The sequence below is a fragment of the Papaver somniferum genome, chromosome 7 (assembly GCF_003573695.1).
Source record: "Papaver somniferum cultivar HN1 chromosome 7, ASM357369v1, whole genome shotgun sequence".
NCBI classification, from domain to species: Eukaryota; Viridiplantae; Streptophyta; class Magnoliopsida; order Ranunculales; family Papaveraceae; genus Papaver; species Papaver somniferum.
The window spans coordinates 58,693,795-58,703,104 of record NC_039364.1 but is presented as its reverse complement, the minus strand read 5'-3'; the positions used below and the strand labels follow the sequence as shown (position 1 = coordinate 58,703,104).

The 9,310-nt window shown below is 36.3% G+C and overlaps 1 long non-coding RNA gene across 1 annotated transcript; it reads right to left on the bottom strand.

Moving 5' to 3' along the window:
• Positions 1 to 5,205: 5,205 nt before the first annotated feature.
• LOC113297403 lies at positions 5,206 to 8,314 on the bottom strand. Its single transcript, XR_003333466.1, has 2 exons — positions 8,145 to 8,314; positions 5,206 to 6,378 (listed from the first exon to the last, which is right to left on the bottom strand). It is a non-coding gene; the product is annotated as an uncharacterized LOC113297403 (long non-coding RNA).
• Between the last annotated feature and the right edge of the window lie 996 nt (positions 8,315 to 9,310).

The window sequence follows — 9,310 nt, the reverse complement described above, 5'->3', positions numbered from 1 at the left end:
AACCTAAGAGTTGCTTCAACTCAATTGAAGACTTTAAACCAATCTGCATCCCATAGATAAGCCTATATGTGTGATTTCCTTTGATTGTAGATCAAGGTGAGTCTGGAAATCGATAGAAATAAATAAAGTCTAACTAACCTCAAAATTTGGACTTATGCTTCCCGAAGAGCATCCTAGATTATTATTCACCTCACAAGTATTAAACTTGTGGAATCAACAAAGTCTGAGACGAAGAGTTTGTGATTTCTATCTATCTTGATTGATGGAGTGGGCTAAAAAATCAAACAAAATCAGGATACTCGAGCTATCAAGATAAAATATAGCTGGACCTGGCTTCACGAATCCCTATGAAGTATTTTTAGTTTCTAATCCCTAAAAGGGTTTTAGGAAGAGGAAAACTCTAGTTTACAACTAGGACACACAAAAGTAGTATCGGGATTCAAAAATTCCAGTTGTTTGAGGTTCCCCTTTTATAGACTTTCAAAGCATTGGTTGCTTTAGGTTTAAGATAAGATAGCTTTGGTACCAAGCAAACAATATCCACCGTTATATGAATCTTTGAAATGTGTTTGACATATCAAGATATACACTTTGGTTAGGATGAACTGTAACTGAACCGTGTACAAAGATATTGTTCATAAACAGTTATCCGAAGCTAGCCGATTGAACCATAAGCTTAATCATTTTTATAAACGCTTAAGACTTTTAAGTTTGAGTCATAACCATAGGTTATAATGTGATGAATCATCTCTATAGAGTGTTCTTAGATATTTATTAAAATTCTAATTGTCTCACAGAAATAATTTTATGTGCATCTGAAAATATTCGTCAGGGAAAGTACGTGTACTCGGCCTTGTTCGTGACTATATTTGTCATGTTACATGTGCCGGGTATGCACACACTTAAGACAATCATAAGTTCTGGAACATACATAACTTTTTAGGTTTGCATACCGGGTATGGATACCACACCGGTTTCCGGACGAACAGTTCTTTTTCGGTATGCATACTGGGTATGTGTACCATTCCAGGTTCATGAGTTCACAGACTTTTTGTGGTATGGATACGGGGTATGCGTACCACTAAGTCACTGCCGAACTATAGCTACGCCGGTACATGTGCTACGACTCCAGACCTATAACAGTTTTCCTAGTTTGTGAAACTGGTATGCATATTGTCAGTAGTTCTATATTTCTCTCTAGATCGATTCGATACGCTCCCAAATAACAAAAATGACGCATATCACTGTTCCAGGATATTTTCGAATGATAATCTTGAATAATAATTTAGATTACGAACAATAAATTGTCCTTAAAATAAATTCATCAAGTATGAACAAATGTTCATTAAGCTTAGTCATATATAGTTCGAGAACTAATTACCAAGATAAACTTGACTCGAAATTCTTGATATGCTTACGATAGTCTAATTAGTTATGCGACGAAGTATCATAGATAGAGAGATAGCTTGAGAAATAGGTGGTTCAGTCTTCACTTACCTTTTGTTGAAGAAGTTCTCCAAAAGCTTCGGTTAATCGTCACCTTCAAACGGTAGAACGCAATGATGATTGATGTGATGTTCGTTTCTCAACTACACTTCTATCCTAATTCGAGACTTAACTAATTATAGACTGGAAATCAAGATATAATTTTGACAACTAAATTTGACAACAAGCTTAAAATAGAAACACTTGTGAGTTCGACCGAGCAATGCTCTAACAATAAAGATATATATAAGGAAAAACACCTCCTGTGGAAAACACAAAGATAAGATACCGCACTGTGCGGTATAAAGAATCCACATGTGTCATAACCTCAACTTGATTTAACCACGCAATATTACTCGAAGATGGAGTAGACTCGTTAGTATCAGTTTCTAAACTTAATTACTATTCATTATTTTCCTCATCATATTCCTCTTATATAAGAGGCGTTACAAGGCACGATAGAGTGCAAGTCTTTTGGATGTCCCTAAAGACCTTTTCGGATCAGCGAATGGTTGATGAGTATTACGAGATAGAGGTGTTAGAGAACTGCTCAGTCGAACTAGCATGCGTTTCTATCTCAAGCATGTTTGTCAATGTTAGTGATCGAAATTATAATTCTTGATTTCTATCCTATTTATAGATGTCTCGGACTAGGACATAGATTGTGTAGTTGACCTTAGACTTCACGGTGTTCATCATTTTAAGACGAAGAACTACTAAGCGGAGCTTGTGGAACTTCATCGACAAAAGGTATGTGGAGACTTAAACTCATCTATCACTTGGAAAGTCTATTTATACTCTATCTCCTATATTGAGACATAAGTCGTATTAAAATATAGTTTTCTATATACACTTTTGAGATTTCGAGCTGAGTTTATCTCGCTTACATATTTCTCGAAATATTTGTTGGCAAGCTTTCGCTTCGACCAAGTTCATCTTATATCATGTGAAAATTTCCGAGTAACATCTTACATGGTTTATGTGATACAATCATTTTTGGTGTTGTCTTGGAATATTTCATTATGATTATTTCAATAACTTGAAAATTACTTTGATGCTAATACTATATGAAAACGGCTATTGTCATCCTCTAAGAAAGTTTCAATGATTCAAATAGGAGTTTAGAACACTTAACCATTATTGGATATGTCATGTTGTACACTCTTTCACATATGTAATCCATGTACGGGAACCATAGTATGCGCACCCGTTTGCGTACCGGTTGGTTTGAGAAATCCGGGAACCTAAGTATGCATACCTGTTTGCGTACTGGCGTACAGGTTCATGTCCGAGAATTTCTGCTGGGATTGAAAGTTCGTGTACCCATTTGCGTACTGGCGAAACCCAATCTTAGTCCGGGTATTTCAAGTATGCGTACCCGTTTTGCATAATTGAAGGTTAAATTTCTAAAATCGGTTATGAACATAAACATTTATATAATAAAGAATGCAATCTTTGCAAACCGTGGCTATAATGTTAATGATTGATTCGAGTGAATCAAACCGGTTTTGCTTCAATTGTGTTCTTATATAATTCTATGAGAATATAGCAATTGAAAAACTCTTTAACTAGTTTCATTTGAGTCATTTGAACTAGTTATGTTTAAGATGAATAAGGTTGATATGAGAGTAATCATATGGCTAACTCGGTTAACTATTTGTGAACCAACATGGTGTACACGTTTAGGTATGGTTACATAAACCTAAAAGAGGGTACATTTTATTTGTGTGTAACAAGCTAAGTTCGATCTAACGGTTGAAAGATATTAGCTTGGTTGAATCAGGTTTTTCATCTAACGGTGAATATTGAATGATTTGTTACCAAGGTAATTTGGATTGCAAACCCTGATTTGAAAAATATATAAAGGAGAACTCTAGCAAGTGGGAAAATCAATCCCCACACCTCCTGTGTGTTACTAGTTGCATAAACTAGAGTCGATTCTCCTTTAACCTTAGGTTTCTATTGAGACCTTGTAGGTTAACGACTTGAAAGACTTCATTGGGATTGTGAAGCCAGACCGAACTATTTTATTTGTAGTTGCGTGTTCTGATCTTGCCTGATTCTATCGTATTGAGTACAATTGAAATAATTGACTCGAGATTAATTTCTACGATAGGCAAGATAAAAGTAATCACAAACATCTTCGTCTCATCGTTTCCGATTCCACAATATCTTGTTTCGCTAGTCGATTAAGATTATTGTGAGGTGATTGATAATACTAGGTTGTTCTTCTGGAATATAAGTCCGGTTTTCAATTGGTTCATCACCTTTATTTATCAGAAGATGGAACAAAAACTCTTGGGAATTTCTATGGGAGACAGACTTATTCAATCTATAGACTTTTCTGTGTGAGACATATTTGTTTATCAAGTTTTCGACTTTGGGTCGTAGCAACTCTTGGTTGTGGGTGAGATCAACTAAGGGAATCAAGTGCGTAGTATCATGCTGGGATCAGAGACGTAAGGAACGCAACTGTACCTCGAATCAGTGTGAGATTGATTAGGGTTCAACTACAGTCCAGTCCGAAGTTAATTGGTAATAGGCTAGAGTCTTTAGCGGCTTAATACAATGTGGTGTTCAATCTGGACTAGGTCCCGGAGTTTTTCTGTATTTGCGGTTTCCTCGTTAACAAAACTTCTGGTGTGTGTGTTATTTCTTTTCCGCATTATATTTTGTTATATAATTGAATTACCACAGGTTGTGCGTCAATTTCAATCAATTAGAATATCCGACCTTGGGTTGTTGATTTAAAATAATTGGCACTTGAACATTGGTCTTTGGTACCGTTCAAGTTACTCCTCTTATATTCAGTCGGGCTCGCAGATTTCTATTTGCTGATTGCGAATTGAGTTAAGAGTTAGAGATATTAAACTCTTTGATAAACTTCACTCTAAATTGAGTCTGACTGTCTAGTTGAGCGATCTGATTGGAGTAAGTCCTCTCAGATTGCTAAACGAATTATTGCGTGTCGTTGTTAGACCCCCGCATTTTCAATTGGTATCAGAGCAGGCAAACACATTAAAGACCTCATAAGTCTGTGTTTGTAGCGATCTGATATGGATAGAAGTGCTATCTCTATAAATGTACCACCAGTCTTTGATGGATCAAATTACTTGTGGAAAATTTTTATGCGTGCCTTTCTTCAAGCGCGTGATTTTCAAATCATGGGTTTATGTAGTTAATGGCTATGATGCTCTCGTTGTGGAAATAGGAAATGTAATTGTTTCAATGACGCTGCCGAGATACTTGCTGCAAAGCAAAACTCCGACGGTTTGAATGCCATCATACATGTCATTACCCAGATCTTCAGCACCATGTGACTACGTGCACTCGGTCTAAAGATGCTTGGGATATCTTAGAAACCGTATTTGAAGGGAATACCAGTGAAAAGGAAGCTAGGCTTCAAAACCTTAATTTCGATTGGGAAAACCTTCGTATGGCAGATGAAGATTCATTTGATGAATTTAATCACAAAGTGTCTGAAATTGTTAATGCATCCTTAGCATTGGGTAAGACTATTCCTGAAAAGGACATAGTGATGAAAATTCTAAGATCGCTGTCATCTAGACACGATTCTAAAAAGCATGCCATCGTTGAGGGAAATAACCTTGATACTTGTGATTCCCCAAGTACTAAACCTGATTAGATAATAGGATTACAAACTAACAGAAGCATAAAATATAGATTAATGATCTTAAGAATCTCAAGTACACAAGCTAATCCCAAGGGAAAACCCATACACTCTGATATTATATAAATGAAGATCTTTCGAGTGATATGAATATAATAATGTGTTGTTTTACAGATTACCAAAAATATACATATACAAAAGACACGCAATATCTCTAATACGATAAAATATTTAAGCTATGAAGCGGTTATCTTCGAGCGCACTTTTTCTTCCGATTACTGAAAACTAATGTGGGAACGAGTGAGCACATCATCCCAAAGGGGTGCCCAATGGAAACAATAACTTTCAAGTAATCACTAATATGCTTCACAGTGCTAAAGAAGTAGTAATTTAAAAACAAGTCGTCGTGCATAACATGTGTAAGAGTAATTTCCTCAAATACCTCGATATACTATTTCCTCATCTGGGTCATTAACGACATAAATTAGGTTATAAAATAAAAAGTAATACTATTTCGCTTTACGCACTAGATAGCTATTATATGCACTTCCCGTGCTATGTATTGCCTCATCTGGGCTATAAGACTTAGCAAGGAGCTGTGGGGATATCACAGTCACTCATCGCGGGGAACTCACACAAACACACATCAAATTATTCACTCAACAATCAGCAAGCATCGTAATATAACATTCATGAAAGAAAGGTCATTCTAGTCCTACCTCCTCATATATTGCGCACCATAATGACAATATCCGTGAAAGACCACCACCGAATGATCTACAAATGTGAGAATAGAACAAGCCAAAAATATGTCACTCAGACCTCGCCAAACTCATTGGAGAAAGCGAAAGCAGAATAACTCCAGACTCGAATGATAGCGCCATCCACACAGAGTGCCCATACAAACCATGATTCAAGAACTACCATAATAAGTCCCGAAGGTTTTGCAATCAAGCATAATATACAAACGATTGGATTCTCACAAGAAATTGCAAAAGGTAATATTCCCCTATATAACGATATTGCCTCATCTGGGCTATAATAAGCATAAAAATAGATATAACATTTGGAGAATCCACACAATGCATATTACACAACATACCCAATCATTTACACACAATGCTCATAAGAAGCAATGGCACATCATGTTCGCATATGAAAAGGAACTTAATGATTACAAGAAGGTTACAGAGTTCCCACCTGTTTCGATGACAAGCCATTCCTACCTCGATATCCACCATCCACTGGTTCATCCTTTGAATCTATCGTTGTTATTAAAGAGTAATTGTTAATCACACAAGCACTCTAAAGGTTAGCCAAAAGGCTCACACAAGGCTCATGGCACAATCTCATATAATTTTCTAGTTATAAGTTAAATGAACTATCTAATGGTTCTAAGCCCATTTATGGTTCTACACCTTTCATTATCTATCTTTAGTTTACAAAGGTTTACTAACCCAATTATATTGGTTCTATAGTCCATTAGATATGTCCTATGAATATCTACAACTTTGTAGAAGAAAGCAAAGGCTAACTCAGACCATAAGAGGTCCAAATCCTCACACTAATAAAACATGACACTGAGCCCAAGCCCACTAAGCTCGGCCCAATAACACAAAGTCTGGTCAAACTGGGTCAACTAACAGTCACTAATGGTTAAAGGGTCAACTAACAAAGGGTCAACTAACAGTCAACATCAGTCGCAGGTCAAGTCAAAGGGTCAAAAGGTCAACTCGGTCAAGTCAGGTCCTGGTCTACTAAGTCAAACCGACTCAACTCTAGTTAACTTGGATAACTCGACTCAGTCAGATACACTGAGTCAGTTAAGAGCAGAACCAATCAGATAATCTGACAGGGATGACTAACAGGCTAAGTTCAAGATGCAAATAATCAAAGCCAAAAACATAAACTTCATAAGATCAATTCTAACAGAAACAACTTCTTAGTTCTAACTCAAACCAACTCTAACTGCAATAATCCTTTCAATTGAAATAACAACTCTGTCAACTCGTTACTTCTACAACAGCTCATTCATAATCCAATTCATTCTCAATCTCCAATATCCTGTGGCATCATCAATACCAAAACTTAACACATCTTCTTTCTAGTTACAACCTGAAATTAACCTAGCATCCAACTAACTCCATTCATCTCACCTACAACTTATGTTGAGATCATACTCAGTCCACTAACCACAATTACAACTCCAGCAACCCCTGTACCCGAGTATACCAGCAGGTCTGTCCCATGACACAACATCCTCGGCTTGCATCTCAGATCATATACAACTCATCTAGACAACACCACTAGTTCAACATCCTCCTAAGCAAGTCACTGTCATTCTCATCTGTAACTTCATGTCTTCCACATCAGTTTAGTTCAGTACTCTCAACTACAGATCAAATTCAAACTGCAACCATTTGAGTTAATCAAAAAACAACCAATAAATATTCATTCTTCTTGTAAGATCCGAATCATTCATCTACAGTTACCATTACAACACCACAACCAAGAATTTAACCACAGTACAACATCCTTCAAATCTATCTCAATCCTAACTCAACAAACAAACCCTCTTTCATAAATAAACTACAATCCAAACCTATTACAAAGATTAATTCACACAAACCCCTTCATCTGAATCCATATCACTCATGTCCTTCACCTGCAACTTGAATTTCATCAACATCCATTCTCTAAATACCCCTGTCTTTCTTCAAATTCAGAAATATAATTTCAAAACCCTAATGTCTCCTCCCTCCTTACAAAACTTGAACCAATAACTCAAACCCCAAACACCAATATTCATTTCACCTCCTTCATCTATAGGTTCCTAACTCAGGAACTTTACCCTTCATCTTCAATTCACTGAAACCCTAACCCGAAACTCAAACTCCTAAATAAACTAAAATTAAACTCTATATAATCATCTCCAGCACAAATAAAGTTGAACCCACCTTTAATCTATCAATTCACAACAATTTCATAAAGAAATTTCAATCGAAAACGAAACCCTAATCCAGCTTACCAAAATTCTGCTTTTCCAGAACTCAATCGACAGCAGCAGCATCATCTTCTCACTCAGTTCATCAAGCTATCAAGGTCTATAAGAATTTCTCGACAGAAGATGCTCAAATCTCTGAGATTGAAATCAACAGAGAGGAGAAGAAGAAAACCAGAGAAGAAGAGAGAAGAAGAAGAAAGAAGAAAGAAATGAGAAATGAGTTTCTCTCGACACGTTTGCTTAAGATAAGGTCGTCTGAAAATGTTAAAGACACTCGAGAAACTGATAAGGGCAGCCGGGCAGTTTGATGTGAAATGACATTTTTACCCTTCGTTCATATCTGAAGATATCTTCTTTGTCCGGTATCTGAATGACGCGTTCGAGTAGTCCATTACGCATAACTTTTCGAGATCTATCGATGGTACTAATTTCGTATCTAGATTGTTGTTATATTAAATTCTATTAATTAACGTTCGTGCTAATCTAATCGATTCATTAGCGGCTAAATCGACTCTTGACTAGTCTAATAGCGTTGACGAGCTTGAGGGTCCTTACAATACTCTTTCCAGAAGCACTCTTGTTGGAAAGATTAAATTACTTGATCTTGATCAGAATACAGTCAGAGCCTGTGCGTTCAACAATGTGACCATTATAAGTGAAGCTTCTAACTTGTCATGGGCTGATGAATGTTGTTCAAATTCAGTTAATCCTCTTTCACCAATTACACAAAAGATCAAGGATATGATGAAAAAAAGCAAAAAAACCGAGAGATTATCTTCACTCTCTTTTGCTCCTGATGATTCAGGTCAAGAAAAAATATCTCAGTGTCTCAACACCTTACATACTGATAAAGTGTGTACGGAAATTGCTGGATTTACAACAAATGTTCCAGGTAACTTAAATTCCGGTTCTGAATGCGAGTCTGACACTGAAATCCTAGAATTTCTGGAAAAGGTTGAAGAAATTCACAAGGAAAATATTCAACTGAAAGATTTGTTGAATAAACTTAAATCATCACTACAGGTGAAAACTCTTGAGATTGACTATCTTAATGATGAATTTACCAGAACCCTATTTCTAAAATAAAAAGAGATCAATTCTCTCAAGTGTGACCTGCAAAGGTTGTTAGGAAGATCAGACAAAATTTTAGCAATGTTATTTGGTCAAAAGGCTTTTGGAAACATACAAGG